The sequence below is a fragment of the Lethenteron reissneri genome, chromosome 36, assembly GCF_015708825.2.
Source record: "Lethenteron reissneri isolate LAM-NWPU_2019-01 chromosome 36, ASM1570882v1, whole genome shotgun sequence".
Taxonomy (NCBI): Eukaryota; Metazoa; Chordata; class Hyperoartia; order Petromyzontiformes; family Petromyzontidae; genus Lethenteron; species Lethenteron reissneri.
The window spans coordinates 6,235,257-6,251,637 of NC_083814.1; the positions used below are offsets into that span (position 1 = coordinate 6,235,257).

General features: G+C 47.0%; 1 protein-coding gene across 2 annotated transcripts in view; it reads right to left on the minus strand.

Moving 5' to 3' along the window:
- The window catches only part of VEPH1 (ventricular zone expressed PH domain containing 1), a 202,212-nt gene extending 200,248 nt beyond the window's left edge, over positions 1 to 1,964 (minus strand). The window contains exon 1 of one of the 2 annotated variants that reach the window (XM_061565944.1): positions 1,797 to 1,964. The gene's annotated coding sequence lies outside the window, so the exon portion shown is untranslated. The remainder of the gene's footprint in view (positions 1 to 1,796) is intronic. The other variant, XM_061565947.1, reaches the window with a different exon arrangement.
- Positions 1,965 to 16,381: the final 14,417 nt, after the last annotated feature.

Below are 16,381 nucleotides of genomic sequence, written 5' to 3' on the forward strand. Positions count from 1 at the left end.
TTGTGCTTACGTATATGTCATTGAGAGAAATTGACCTAAGTCCACAAGTGGAAGGAGACACGAGATACCATCTCGTGCAGGTGAATATTTATTTTGCCTTATTACCTTGCCCTTAGTTCCCAAATGAGCCCCATCGTTCTGTGGAGCCACATTCAGCCAGCACGCAAGTATAAAAATGCGATACTGTAATAATAGCAACCTACTACTGCATGCGCACTGCCTTTTCGAGATAAAGAGTGGGATTAAGCAACCGTCAAAAAGAACGAAGGGAAGAAAAAAAAACATCAACCGCCTGATCTGTAATAACAAAAGAATGTGTTTTTAAAGTGACCACAACAGTTTGTTTAAGATGGGCTTAGAAAGCCACGTGATTTTTTTTTGTGGCAGGAGGAATGCGTATGGCCCAGACCGCAAGCAACAGTGAATTGTTGCATACATGCATACACAAAGAACCCCCGTGTAGCCTTAACAGACTGTCGGGGGCAAGTGATGTTAGCGAGTACCTATGAAGGCCGGCACGGCACACGAGGGGGTGGGTGGCCAACACCACGCCTGTCCGCCTTTGTCTCCCTAGTGGCGATGATTACACATCGTACCAGATACTAATTTGAGGCTGAGCCGACCTAGGGGAGGCCCAGGACCGGGACCGGTTCAGATAATCGTCAATGATGTTGGCCGTGAGCGGGAACCGAACCCGGGTCGGTCAGGTTTGTAGCGCAGCGTGCTAACCGCTACACCACCGCTCCCCATAATACACACACACACGCGCACTCACACGTGCCTTTGCGCACGCACAATCATACGATACTTCGTACGATATTTCCACGGCACGGATGGCAAGTGCTCGTCCACACGTGCTCGTGTGATGTGTACATTTTTATACGATGCGCATTAACTTATCCTTCCGTAAAAATGTTTGTGCGATATTCATGAATAAAAATAAACACAGCCCTTTGTCAATCCACCAAAATATTGGATGAAGGCCTCTCCCACGCTGTGTTGATCGTAGGGGTTCATCGACCATACTTCATCGAACTGGGCAGTGCGGGTTGGTGAACGGAGGGACCGATCACCCTTTCAGATATCACTTGCTTGAATTTGTCGTGGCTGGGAATCAATCTCAGGTCCAGTGGCGTTGCAGTGCAGCGCTGTGTGGCTATCACTTCACCCACCCTTCATGCTACAATGTTTAAAATGCTAATGTCTGCATTATCAGACCGTGTAATCATTCAAATCCAGCCGAAACTATTCTACTCGTATGTATGTCAGCGATTGTAGAAAAGCAGCTGGCACGTGACATCTTGGACAACATTCATCATCAGATTAATGCCAATCAAGACAACTGCTCCTGAAACTTTTCTTTGTCTGTCGGGCAGTGGTTTCTAATCTCAAGTGGCGAAAGTTTGCTGAAATAACACAGCCATCGAGGCTGCGTGTCACAATATAAGCAGTAACACAGAAACACGCACAAAACGTGGCGCTAACGAATGCCTACTCGGGGTAGTAATAGGTCACATGTAAACACGTTCAATAACGCAGTCGATTCAAACACGCATTGCCAAAGTGCAATAATTAAAACGAGCAATGCAAACGCATGCAATGAATTGGGGGGGGGGGGGCGATGTGTATGATCTCCCTCCGAGTTCCTCTTCCGAGGGTGAATCCACACACGCCGTACGAGGCGGCATATGGTTCCATTCATCGCCAGGAGAGCAGCGTAGACTACACGAAGCGATTCACACTCACACACACACAAAGCGAGCCACTCACTCAAACACAGACACGAACGGCCTTACCTGCGAATGAGACCAAACGGATGAATATCGGGGGTGAGTTTGGGGGGGGGGAGGCTAGAAATAAATAAAAAGTTAACACGTTTTACCCGGAGCCTCAGCCACGCTCATCTGCATCACGCAAAGAACCCACGCGCTGCGCAGCTCCTGATCTCGCCACAACTCGCACGCTCACACACTCACACAACGCACGCGTGCACGCGCGCACTGTGGGCCATTCATGGCAGTCACACAATGCACCCCCACCACCCCATCCTCCTCTCTCCGCTATTGTACGGCGGCTTCCCAGCAGAATGCTGACCTCTGAAGGGGAGGCGGGGCCGCTGCTGCTGCCGCTGCTGCTGCCGCTGTTGCTGCTGCTGCTTAGCCTGGCACGAGTTAATAATGCATCGTGCCGAGAATAAGAGCTTGCATTGCCTCTGTTTCACCGGAGCCGCGCCACAAGTAATGTGAGTAGGACACACGAACGAACTCCTGCCCCGATAGAAGAAACAAACAATGTACAGGTCAAAAATTCATCACATTGACAGGTGGTAAAAAGCATTCATTCTATTAAGGTGTTTTTTTTAGATAAGTACGGTTGACATGGTCATCGTCTGTAGGTGCGTGGCCCATTCACCTTTCCGTTTGATCTCTCCAACCACCTTAGGAGCACTCACAAGATGTTTCAATGGACAGGCTTAGCAAAGAGGAGGTCCCTGATGCGAACTCCTCGCTGATGTTTTGGATCTCAAAGCCTCTTTGTCTTCCCACGATGATCTGCTTCTTCAGCCGTGGCAATGACGACGCACCAATTAGTTCTGCCTTTATTGAGATAGCTCAAGTCTCGATGCCATGTGCCCGGTTGCATTTTGTTTATTCGTTTCGCTGAATATTCGACGCATTTTCTGCCAAAACGTAAACGTTGTACGAACCGGCCAATACGCAGGCATATGGCAGCGCGTACGTAAGAGAAAAACACATTCTGTAATCTTATTGTTAATGTAATAATTCCAGAAATAGTATCAATCGTAAAATAATTAAAATAAACAAATAACACTGCACGTACGGCCCCTTGGTCAATACTTCTGCTGAATGAATGACTCTTCACGGCGTGCTGACCGTGGAGGCTGCTTGACCAAACATCACCACGCCGGTTAATGCAGGACTGTGTCGTGAAGCGGGAGTTGGTTCAGATGGTTAGCACTGGCCAGGAATCAAACTCAGGGCGACGGGTTCACAGTGCAGTGCGCTGACCACTGCACCATTGATCCATCACTCACCACCCCCTTAAAAAAAACAAAGACAAAGATCCCCTGTATAGCCTCAACAGACTGTTGGGGCAAGTGCTGTTAGCGAGCACCTATGAAGGCCAGCACGGCACACGAGTGGCGTTGTTCACACATCGCACCAGGTACTCGTTTGAGGCTGAGTCTACATAGGGGAGGCCCAGGACCGGTTCAAATAATCGTCACAGGGTGTTGGCCGTGAGCAGGAATCGAACCCTGGTCACTAGGTTCGTAGCGCAGCGCGCTAACCGCTACACTACCACTCCATCCCCTCTATCCCCTCCATTCCCTCCATCCCCTCCATCCCCTCCATCCCCTCCATCCCCTCTATCCCCTCCATCCCCTCCATCCCCTCCATCCCCCACAACACGAAGCATTGACAATAATTTCGCCTGGCCGTGGTGGTGCACGCCTGTAGTCGAGCACTGTGGAGGCGAGGGTTGGCGTGTCACACTAAGTGTTCTCTTGCAACTCCCTTCCTGCGGGTGCAGAGGTGGTTTCACACTGCTGGCTCGCCAGGACAAGTCGGTAGAGTGCAGCGAAGTGCGCCCCAATTGTACGCGTCCCTTCCGTGTGGGATACAGCAGGGGTCGGCACTCTGCGGCTCTTTAAAGACTGCTTCGTGACGTTATTAATGATGACCACCGTTCTCGTATTCACATGCATTGCGGCTCTTGAAAAATTTCGGGTTTTTTTCTAACCGGCTTTTTTATAATTTGGGTTTTGCCGACCCCTGGGATAGAGTGTTGCCCCCTCGCGCGTGTGTGTTTTCCCTGGGCCATCTGGTTTTCGCCCACGTGTGTAAACAATCATTAATGGGACCGAAAGCATCGTAATATATAGATGATCGCAGAGCTTGGGTAATTGTTGGCGCCCGCTCACCACCTGGCGACCTTCCCGCTTGTCTGCAGGTTCATTGCGCCTCTGAGTTCAGTCTTCGAGAGTGAACAAATACCGTGTGGGGCATTACAAGGTGAAAATATTATTTGTATTAAATGGTCGTAATCATATCTAGCAAACGTAACATTTTCAGGTTATAATACTAACCACGTTGGCTTTCTTTTCATACTTGCATGACGCATTCAGTTGAGCAGAGTCAACAAACACAAAATATCACCGCACAATTTTTATACACGGCATATACGATTCGCCTGAAATTAGAACATCAATCAATTTGCCTTGGATAGATTGCATTGACGTGAGATTGACAGCTCCAGTGAGCGAACGTGCTTGGGTGGATGATGACCTACGGGAGACGAAGTGACATCATGATGGCAAATTCAGGCGTCAAATACAAGACAGCCGCGCTGGACCAGACATCATGACATGTGGCCGTATACAACACATTCCTGCAGAGGGGGCTGGTAGGAACGTTGGGTTGCTCGGTCAATGGCCAGGGTCAACGGCGGCGTGGTGTATTCCGCAAATATGCCCGCCTGTGAGGGCGGGCACAAGCCGGCGTGAGTAGGTTAAACGTTGAGTTTTCTAAGGGCACCACGGGGTGACTAGCCCCTCCTTCCCCACCCAGCCCATCCCCACCCCTCTCCTCCCCACCCAGCCCCACCCTCCCCACCCAGCCCCTCGCCACCCTCCCCTCCCAGCCTCTCCCCACCCTCCCCACCCAGCCCCCCCACCCTCCCCTCCCCACCCAGCCCCACCCTCCCCACCCAGCCCCTCGCCACCCTCCCCTCCCCACCCAGCCCCTCCCTCCCCACCCAGCCCCTCCCTGCACGACGGACACAATAATCCCCTGTGGGCTGGTGTAACCAGGAGGTTCCTACCAGTATCAGTGTATACACGTGTGTCAAATACACGATGTATAAATGAGTAAAGGAATGCACGAGGTATGTAAGCGATTCAGTACGTTAAATGTGTATAGATCAACAAATACGGATAATAGGGAGAGGAACTTGGATCAACAGAGTGACAGCCGAATGAGGGAATACCCCGGGGAAGGACATCGATCGAGGATACGTAACGATCCAGGCAGCTCGCGTGCAGGTGGTGCCAGATGGGCGCGTGAGTCGCTTTGCCAGAGCGCGAGAGATGTCGACGACTTGGGAAACCTTCATCTAGTAGGAGATTGGTTATGGCTGATGATGATGATCATAATGATGAGAGGAATTCGTTCTGGCAGAGGGTGGTAAGGAAAGCCATAGAATTTTTGCTGGCTGGCATTTTTCAGGCATGAGTCATCTCACGTGATTGTAATGATTGATTATTCCCAATTCATATATGTTTATAGATTTCATAACACTATATATTTTGAGTGTTTATAGCTCCATAAATTATACTGCATGCACCACAAGCGTAAACACAAATGAATTCATGAACTGATTCGTGACCCCCCAAATGGTGACAATTCATCGGATTGTGCAGCGGGTGTTTAATTACTTTCTCTACAAAATGAAGTCGTGTATATTAATTATTTGCCCGGATATTATTCAATGAGTCATAGTATATTCTGCTTTTGCAAATGGGTTCTAGCTGGGGATGACATATTTCTTTTAGGATTGTTCTTAATGGAGGTTTTTTTGGAAGGAACCCAACGTACGCTTTAATACATAGCAGATGTTATATTACTGTTGGTATATCCACCACTAGAGTGGAATGGTGGCACAGCAGTTAGCAAACTGCGCTTTGACCGCGGCGGCCTAAGTTCAATTCCAAGCCATGGAGAACAGCGGTGGTGAGCGGCTCTTCGATTAGTTATCGGGTTTAACCGCGAATTGTTAAGCATGAATGGAATTTAATCCTGAAGAAGCTTCCATGCCATGGAGTGAAACGTCCGACATCATGCCGAACAAGGCTTGCTACAACCCGAAAGCCAAACCTACACAGTCGTACCATTGGTGAGCGTTCACCAACCCGCACCGAACAGCGTGATGACATACGGTCAAAAGATTTTCCCATGTGCGGTACGATATGTGGGAAAACTGACAAATTACCGTTAATTGTATTATTATAATTCTCATACCTAGTGTTGAGGAATCAAGGGTGAAATAGAATTCATGTTTTCATGTGCAAATGTACAGCCCAGTTGTGTAGCGTAAATGTGACAGCCGTGAAGAGGCTGGCTTTAGGCTGTGGCTGGCTGTCACTTGATCGTACGTCAGTAATCCCCTTGAGGGCCCCCTCAACTGGGCCAACCACTGCACGTAACAAAGTGGAATCTGGAGAGAGCTGTTTGTGAAGTCGACGAAAAATACCAAGCGAGAAATCCTGTGTGCACTTTGCGCAGACACCTGCACGCTCACCAGAAATAGTACTGGTTGGGTTGGGCTTGGCTGATCATAAGTATTTAAGGCTGCTCGCACACACACGCGCACACACACACACGTGCAAATTAATAAGATGTAAAAATACAAATTCCATGCTGCACGCGCGGAAGCTCCAACACACACTAAATGTGACCGCTGTATTTGCATGCACGCGTGCACAAATGAGCACATTTTTATTTTTACTAATGGTTGAGAAATCCCAGACGTACATGATGTTATATTAAACAACGTGACCTCTATAATGTGTATGCGCTTGAACAGACAAAGACAAAAGATTGCCCGTATAGCCTTAACAAACATTTGTGGCGTATGTGTATGTATGTTGAACTTCGTTCGCACCGTACGTAGCCAACCGTGCACCACGCCCGGCCGCCTTTGTCTCCCCAGTGGCGATGTTTACACACCACATCAGGTACTCATTTGAGGCTGAGTCGACCTAGGTTGAGGCCCAAGACCGGTTCGGATAGTCGTCACTGGTGTTGGCTGTGAGCGCAAATCGAACTCTGGGCGCACCAGGATCGTAGTAGCGCAGTGCGCTTAATTGCATGTGTGTACATGCATATGGCTGGGGCTAACATGCGTGGTGATTCATCTGAAATGGTTCCAAACGTCGACTGCACCTTGCACGAGCGCCTGGTGCGATGTCTAAACATCAACACTGGGGAGACAAAGGTGGTCGGGCGTGGTATTAGCCACACCGCTCTGTCGTGCGCCGTGCCGACTTTCACAGGTGGTGGCTGACCGGCAACCCGCGAAGGCTACACGGGGGAACTTTGTATTTGTGTGGCAGTGGGGAGAAGTGGTGTGGCGCTATTGCTCTCTGCGTCACAACAAAAAACAACAACAACAGGCGGCCTGAGCTCGTATCCTGGCCATGGTTGTGTTGATCAGTGTCGCCAGGGGTTTCCCCTAGGTCGACTCAGCCTTCAATGGGCACTTGGTCGCAGTGCGTAAAACGACACTGCTTGCCTACACTACGCCCGCCTCTGTGCGTATCCCTATACAGCTGAGGGGTTTTACATGTGTGGACACTTCTACGTGTTAATATATGGTTTGTATGTTGGTGCCTATGACTAAATCACACAGAATCATGCCCAACCCCATCAAGATCTGGGAAGCTAAGCACGTTTAATGGACAATGATTTTATATGCCACTAACATATGTAACAGTGTTTTAGGCCGTGTGGCTGTGATGTGAGCATCAGAGGGCAGCGCAGCGTTTTCCATTGTTGTACTATACATCTGTGTTCCCACGTCTAAGACCCCGATGTTCGTCGCCAACCCGCATATAAGAAGACTGGTGAAGTACATACAATAAAAAAAACAGGTGGTACAAGCACTGCATTTTAATCAAGGGCTGATTTTTTAAAAAATAGCAGCCGGTCTTGCACGCAATTTTCCTAAACGTTTCATAGGCATCGCCCACCTGTCATTCGTAAGTATCGGGCCATGATCTATCCACTGGTGCATGAAGGCCCTCACCACGCCATCGCCATCACTCTTGGTCACGCAGTGCGACTGTCCATCGGGCTACTGCGCATGAGCTGATCCTGTCCCTCCATCTCCTCGGCCGCCCCCTCCTGTTCTCTCATTTGGCTAACGTCACCGATTAGCAAGGTTTTGCTACGTACGGCGCGAAGGAAGTTCAACAAACATGCCCACATATTCCATCGTTAGTTTTGACCTTCTAACGACGTGTCTTGCCCAAACCCACTCACTTTGCCCGACAGTCAAAATGGTTTCTCAAAGTTGTGTTTGTTCTCTGATCCATGTGTTCATCTTTCTGTCTCGTAGTGTCATTCCGAGCGTGCACCCGTTAACGCTTCTCTGTGCACACCCCAGCTTTTGTTTTATTTACTTCAATGTATTTCACTACCATCCATGTTTCTGGACAACTGAAGTTGATAATGAACAGCAAAGTACCAATGCAGCCATATTATAAGCTAACGAAAAACACTAAGCGAGCACAAAAAATACTGCATACAATTTAATCCTGGACAATTATTCCCACGAGCAAGGGCTCAATGTGTGTCTCAATGCAAACGAAAGGCGCACTGCATGAACGTGAAGTCAATTAAATTTCCATTATTGAGGACTGGAAAGAAAATCTACAGAATGTGCCCTGAGACGTGGACTGCTCAATCTTCCATGGGAGAAACATCTATCGATTCCACCTCTCTGGGGAGCGATCATTTCTCAGAAAGTGCCTGGTTGTGTTGCAGAGTTCATGCGCTTTGGACCATATCCGTTCGCTGTGGCTTTGGGAAGAGAATAATCGAGCGACTTTTTGCTCACAAGCTACAAGAAGAGCGAGAGAGCAGGGTGCTCTTTAAAGATTTAAAAAGCTTGCCATTGGAGCCAGAGTGTGGTGGTTAACGGCCCACAGTTATCATTTCATCATCATGCTTTGCCACGGCCAATCTACAGCTGGATGAAGGTCTCCGCAAGCAGCCACCCGCCTCTCACCATTCTGCGATTAAACAATTCACCGAGCAGCTGCACATGCGCCGATTTCATCGCTCCATCTCCTCCTCCGCCGACGTCCTCTCGGATGCCTTCCATTCCTTGACTGCCTTCTTATTCTTCAGTTTCAGACAAATTATAACTTGGAGGGGGTGGGATGGAGTGGCTGTAAAACTCCACTCAGCTGCAAGGCTTTAGGGTCAAGCACAGCGACAGAGTGGTCTTCAAGGGAGTGAGCACGTCTAATAGGACACGCACCTCGAACGATCAAAATCAACATGTGTGCCTTTGGGGCCGTCCATAAATGACGTCACGCGATTTTGGACAATTTTGACCCCCCCCCCCTCGTCACACGGCGTCACAAAAAGTCAGACCCCCCCTCAAAAAGCTCTGCCCCCCCCCCAAAACCATATTTCCATTTTGAAAATAAAACATGCTTCAAATCGCTTTCAACTATTGTTATTGCAGCGCGTATTTAATGTGGCGCTGCACTCTGATGTTGTAGGAGTGTTGTTATAACAATTAGTGGTTGTTATAACATATCTATATTTAAAGTTGCGCATTTTGATGTGACGTCACATTTCCCAACCCCCGACCCCCTCATCACACAACGTCACAAATGTCTGACCCCCCCCCCCCCCTAGGTGCGTGACGTCATTTATGGACGGCCCCTTTGCTAAGGTATATTATTATGTTGCAGGGCTCTTGAGAGGCGGTGGTGGCGATGCAGCGGCGTAGTAACTCCATTATCACCTCAGGGGGCACTCGGGCAGGTGGGGCCCCCAATATTTGATTTGTCTCGCACGGTCGCAACTTTGGCTATTAACACTGGTCAACACACTTTTATGGCATAAGGTATTCTCACGGTTTTAAGGTATCTTCTTGGTTCTTTCGGTAAAGTCACGTAGAAGGGAAGTAATCTATATATATAAAATCGTAGATGTCTGTCTGTCCGTCTGTGTGTGTGTGTGTGGATTTCGGACCATACGCACTTTCATTGGACGGCGGTTGCCCCTGGCAACGGCTAGCGACGCCTTCGCCGCTTTCATTGGACCTGGCAACGGCTAGCGACGCCTTCGCCAAGGGCTGCAGTTTCATTGGACGGCGGTTGCCCCTGCCAACGGCTAGCCACGCCTTCGCCACTTTCATAGGCTCCGTAAATAATTAAATAATAGCCATTACACAGTATTGTTGGAGCGCTGAGGGGGGGGAGGGAAGGCACGCCACCCGTACCCCGCCTCTGCCGGCTGGACAATTTTGGCGAGGCCGCAGGCTCTGCACGCTACTAGGCCTCCACACCCACCACGCCACTCTGAGGTAAATTCATCAAAGTTTTTCCTACTCTTCACTCCACCCCCACCACAATGTGTGCAATTAATATTACTTTTAAACCCAACGCGCCAACAATCGATTACTTAAATGTTCACTGTACAAATAGTCATTAAGCTGGGTCAGCGTACTGCCAGTCTATCATGTAGACTGTAGCCTGCTTATTAAGCTCGGTGAGCGTACTGCCACTCTATCATGTACACTCTAGCCTGCTTATGAAGCTGACTGCGTGTACTGCCAGTCTGTAATGTGGACTGTAGCCTGGTTATTATAATCGATTCTTTATATGTTCTTTGTACAAATAGTCATTAAGCTGTTTGAGCGACCCCAGTTCGATTCCAACTCACGCCCACCACCGCTGACGATTATTTGAAACGGACCTGGCCCTCCCCTAGGTCCACTCAGCCTCAAACGCGTAACTGCTGTCGTGTGTGAACATCGTCACTGGGGAGACAAAGGCGGCCGGGCATCGTGGATCCAAGTCCCGGGCGAAGCCGGGTCATGTGTATGTGTGTATGTGTTTATGTGTATGTCTGTGTGTCTGTATGTATGTGTGTATGTATGTGTGTGTATGTGTTTGTGTGTGTGTGCATGTATGTGGGTTTTTTTCTATGTCTTTATGTGTATGTCTGCGTGTCTGTATGTATGTATGTACGTGTGTGCATGTGTTTGTGTGTATGTATGTGTGTGTCTATGTATGTGTGTGTATGTGTTTCTGTGTATGTATGTGTGTTATGTGTCTGTCTGTGTGTCTGCATGTATGTGTGTGTGTATTGTGTATGTGTTTGTATGTGTTTGTGTGTTTACGCTCGCATTACACAAATGTGTTGCAGGTCTAAGGAGTTCCTTGCGCAGCATTGCCGCTTTATTATTTCAGTCGTTTACTGCCGTACGCACCCTGAAAGTCGTGTGTGTCTGCAGCAAGCGCGTGTATGTGTACCTATGGACGCGCGCGCGTGTGTTGTGTAGGGGGAACGTTAGTGTAGTGCTTAGCGTGCTGCCTGTGTCTGTGTGTGTGTCTGTGTGTGTGTGTCTGTGTGTGTGTCTGTGTGTGTGTCTGTGTGTGTGCGTGTGTGGTGTGTGGGGAGCGGTAGTGTAGTGGTTAGCGTGCTGTCTGTGTGTGTGTGTGTGTCTCTGTCTGTGTGTGTCTGCGTGTGTCTGTGTGTGTGTCTGTGTGTCTGTCTGTGCGTGTGTGGTGTGTGAGGAGCGGTGGGTGTGGTGCTTAACGCTACGCTGCGCTACCAACCCGGCGAACCCAGTTCCATTCCCGCTCACGGCCACCACCGGTGACGATTATTTGAACCTCCCCTAGGTCGACTCTGCCTCAAACGAGTAACTGCTGTAGCGTATTAACATCGCCACTGGGGAGACAAAGGCGGCCGGCCGTGGTGGATACAAGTCCCGGGCGAAGCCGGGTAGTACAGCTAGTAAAATAATAAAAATAATAAAAATAAAACATAATAAAATTATTCTCACGACGTTTCGGCCACAACGGACCTGCTTTTCGTCGAGGCGACTCTGTCGAGGCGACAGAGTCGCCTCGACGAAAAGCAGGTCCGTCGAGGCGACAGAGTCGCCTCGACGGACCTGGTTTTCTGAGGACGGCTGCTTGCGTTGTGGCCGAAACGTCGTGAGAATAATTTTATTATGTTTTATTTTTATTATTTTTATTATTTTATTACTTCCCTTCTACGTGACTTTACCTAAAGAACCAAGAAGATGAATCCCTGCGGTTTTAAGGTAATTTTGGGGTGCTGATTCCAAATCTGGCATCAGTTTTTGTCTATCACATCAGGTTTTTGAGACATCAAATATTGCATTTTCAATAAAAACTGCAGAAGAAAAATATTAGATAAATGTGGATATCTACATAAAATTATATTATAAACACACTATCCTAAAAATACAGCACCATATTTTAAGACTAAAGCAGTCACTGACTCGCAATAACTTGCAATCATAAGTGACAGAGTTAATTTCGGGTAAAATCAATGAAAATGGGGTATGCCGATAGCATAAAAATGAGATGTGATAGAGCAAATCTGAGATCAGATTTGGAATCAGCACCCTGAAATTAGTCTAAAACAGCTGCAAAAGTTCGGGCCAGAAAAAAACGTCGTCACGCTCACGGTCTCGAACATTTAACGCTGTAAGGGGCGCTCCGTATTCGCGAAATGCAGCCACTGCAACTCCGTCGTACCTTTGCGGAATATAATTGACGCGTAAATTAAACATTTAGACGTCCAAATACATTTAAACCGCGTTTTAAATACGCGTTGTTGTTCTTTGACACTCTTGTTGAAAACGTTATCTCACTGTGGATGTCAAGGGAGGCCCCTTAACTTGTAGCTTTGGCCAACAGGCAGGCGGGATGGCACCCCTTGCTGTGGGAGACATTTATCCAGCAGTTCAACGATCACGGCTGACGACGATGGCGAAATGGTCACGTCGACCTCGTGTTAGTGGACCGTGGCTTGTCAAAGCGAAGCGCGCCAGGCTTTCAAAAAGCCAACGCTGACAACAGGACATCACGACCCCCATCCCAGTGACGCTGACTACAACATGTTTACACGCGCCACTAATGTGAAATAAAAACGCAATAAAAACATTATGCCCCCATTCGTGTAATTGCGCCGCGCTTAAACGCAAGTGTGGGTTGTTCGTAAAGAATGCCCTTCAAATTTCGTGTAAAAGCTCGCGTGGAATCCTGTACAGTGCCCATATATTTATGACCCCCCACCCACTTCATTCAATGACAGAGCCATCAGATATACTGTCGCCGCAGATTAATCATATTTATCCTGCGACATAAACGCTGTCTTAAATACATTGGTGCTCACACAGTGGCTATGCGTGGCCATTACTATACAGAATGCCACGCAAGAGCATCGAGTGTGCGTATATCACGCTGCGCTGTGACATTTATTGATAACATCTTACCTATAAATGTTCCCTGGAATATCAGGAGTTACGGCGTTCTTCGCCGCATTACGCGTTGGAGTAATCAATCAAAGTAGATGCGGAATTTAGCTGATGAGTCAGTCAAGCGTGCATTTCGTTTCGTGTTCCATTTGTTGTCTTCGTTAATCGATAGACTGTCCGGAGGAACGTGAGTTTTGATTAAATAAACAAGCTCAGGATGGAGATTGGGCCACAGGACATGAACACGAGACCGTATTTATCACCACAATTATTTCGTGCTCTAGGAAGACGAACGGCACGGTTGTTATTCAGGCGACAATTCATCCCGAATTATTTTCAATTAATACTCTCGATTCGACGGTGGTATTTAGAAGTTTGCCTCTTGCCTGACAGACTCTAAATAATATCATTCTTTGTTTCTTTCGGTTAAGTCACGTCTAAAGATAAAATAATAAATTAAAATAATAGCATATTACGACGTTTCGATTGCAACACGTAATATGCTATTATTTTAATTTATTATTTTATCTTTAGACGTGACTTAACCGAAAGAAACAAAGAATAATTCCTGCAGTCACGAAAGCTCCAAAATTAATAATATCATTGTTTGAGATTTATATTCTTGGTTCTTTCGGTAAAGTCACATAGAAGGGACATAATAAAATAATAAAAATAACTAATAAAATTCTCACGACGTTTCGATTGCAACACAAGCAATCATCATCAGGTGTGAAAACCACAGCAAGAAAACCGCCACTTTGTTTTGCCAGTTGGCGCTTTGTTATATATATTTAAACAAACGTGCAGTAACAGCTACCCGTGTCGCTGTGCTGCTCTCTGCCGCTCGGCACGTAGCCCTGCAGCCTATAACACTTGGTATGCATAGTGGCCGTCCATCCAACCGGGAGCTTTCGGGGTGGTTTGGTTATATGAACTCATCGCCGAGGACAGGACCCAGGGCCATAGCCATGGAGTCAACATTGGGAAGAGACCAAATCTTCCAGGGGTTTTGGGGGTCCCCCCCCCCCCCCCACAGAATTTTTGTCAAATTTGAAAAGAATTTCCTGCCTAAAATATGAAAAAATTCACCAACACATAGGATGGACTTTTTATTTATTTTTTACAATACTGTCTAATAGTGTATTGCAGAGGTGTGGACTCGAGTCATGTGACTTGGACTCGAGTCAGACTCGAGTCATGAATTTGATGACTTCAGACTCGACTTGGACTTGCATAACAATGACTTTGTCCCACCTCTGAGGTGTGGACTCGAGTCATGTGACTTGGACTCGAGTCAGACTCGAGTCATGAATTTGATGACTTCAGACTCGATTTGGACTTGCATAACAATGACTTTGTCCCACCTCTGGTGTATTGTATTATATTGCTCTGTTTTTTTATTTTTTACCTTTTCTTGTTTCATTGTATGTAATGGCAGAGATTAGGGATGCATAAAGTACAACCATAACCACAATCATATAAACATAAATCTATTTTATAGCAATATATTGGGGGGGGGGGGGGACATTTTGGATGTGTCCCACCAATATTTATTATAATTAATTAATAAATATTAATAAATATTATTATAATTCATAAATATTATCAGGACCTCACAAAGAGGACTTCAAGCCTTAAATTTGGAGCTTTCGTGACTGCATGAATTACTCTTTTGGTTCTTTCGGTAAAGTCACGTATAAAGATAAAATAAATGTAATACTAGCATACGACGTTTCGATTGCAACACAAGCAACCATCATCAGGTATAAATGAAATAGAAACAAAAAATCTAACCAGAAAACTAGCCCCCCATGTAACAACACACTGCGCCATCTAGTGCCCATAGCACACTGCTGTGTGAACTCACTTGCAGCATCCGTATATTTACGCGATCTAACCCAAAATAAACCTGCAATCGTGGATGATATTGGTCGCGCAAGCCGACCTGTTAAACTGAAGACGGCTGCTTGCGTTGTGGCCGAAACGTCGTGAGAATTATTTTATTGTTTTATTTTTTATTATTTTATTATTTCCCTTCTACGTGACTTTACCGAAAAAACCAAGAAGATGGCTTACAGCAATTAGCTCTGCTATGGATGTCGTACCTCCAATTAGCATGGTTGGCTCTGTATGGTGCGAAAACAGGACCCTGCGGGGTGGGCTGGTAGGAATAATACTTAGTACCGGTACAGAGATATCGACCGGGTATAGAGGAGTTAAAGAAAAAATTACTGTATTCTAGTGTAACGTTAATTAAAAGTGTTTGTTTTGACAAGAAACGCTGTGAGATTTAAAGACTCGTAGTCTTTCATTTCCAACACCACCCTCAACACCACCCCTCCCACGGACGGACGGACGGACACATTAATCTATTGGTGGTCTGGTCCACTTCGTTCCTACCAGTATAAGTTCAAATACATAGGTGCATTGCCTTGCAGCAGGGTTATGGGGCCGTCCATAAATGACGTCACGCACCTAGTGGGGGGGGGGGGGGGGTCAGACATTCAGACATTTGTGACGATGGGTGACGAGGGGGGAGTTGAGAAATGTGACGTCACATCAAAATGCGCAACTTTAAATAAATATAAATTTGTAATAATAACACTAATTGTTAAACAACACTCCTACCACATCAGGGTGCAGCGCCACATTAAATACGCGCTACAGTAACAATAGATTAAAGCGATTTGAAGCATGTTTTATTTAAAAAAATGGAAATATGGTTTGGGGGGGGGGCAGAGCTTTGTGACGTCATAAATCAACCAAAAATCGCGTGACGTCATTTATGGACGGCCCCTTAAGCATCAAGTGACCAGTCCCTGCCAGGACGTTCGATAGCTTTACCATATCTGAACGTCCTGGAACATATTGTGCGAAAGGGTTTTGTTAAGGTTAGGCTTTTACATTTCCATTTAGATCCAGATTGAAGGGTTTGCAGGTGCTACGTCACGTAAGCTGTGCGATTAAATAACTCACCCCCGTACCAAGATGGCCGACTGATGACGTAACACCAGTGCTGTAAGATAACTCACCCCCGTACCAAGATGGCCGACTGATGACGTAACACGGCGTGCGATTAAATAACTCACCCCCGTACCAAGATGGCCGACTGATGACGTAACACCAGTGCTGTAAGATAACTCACCCCCGTACCAAGATGGCCGACTAATGACGTAACACGGCGTGCTATTAAATAACTCACTCTCCGTACCAAGATGGCCGACTGATGACGTAACACGGCGTGCAATTAAATAACTCACTCTCCGTAGCAAGATGGCCGACTATGACATAACACCAGTGCTGTAAGATAACTCACTTCCCGTAC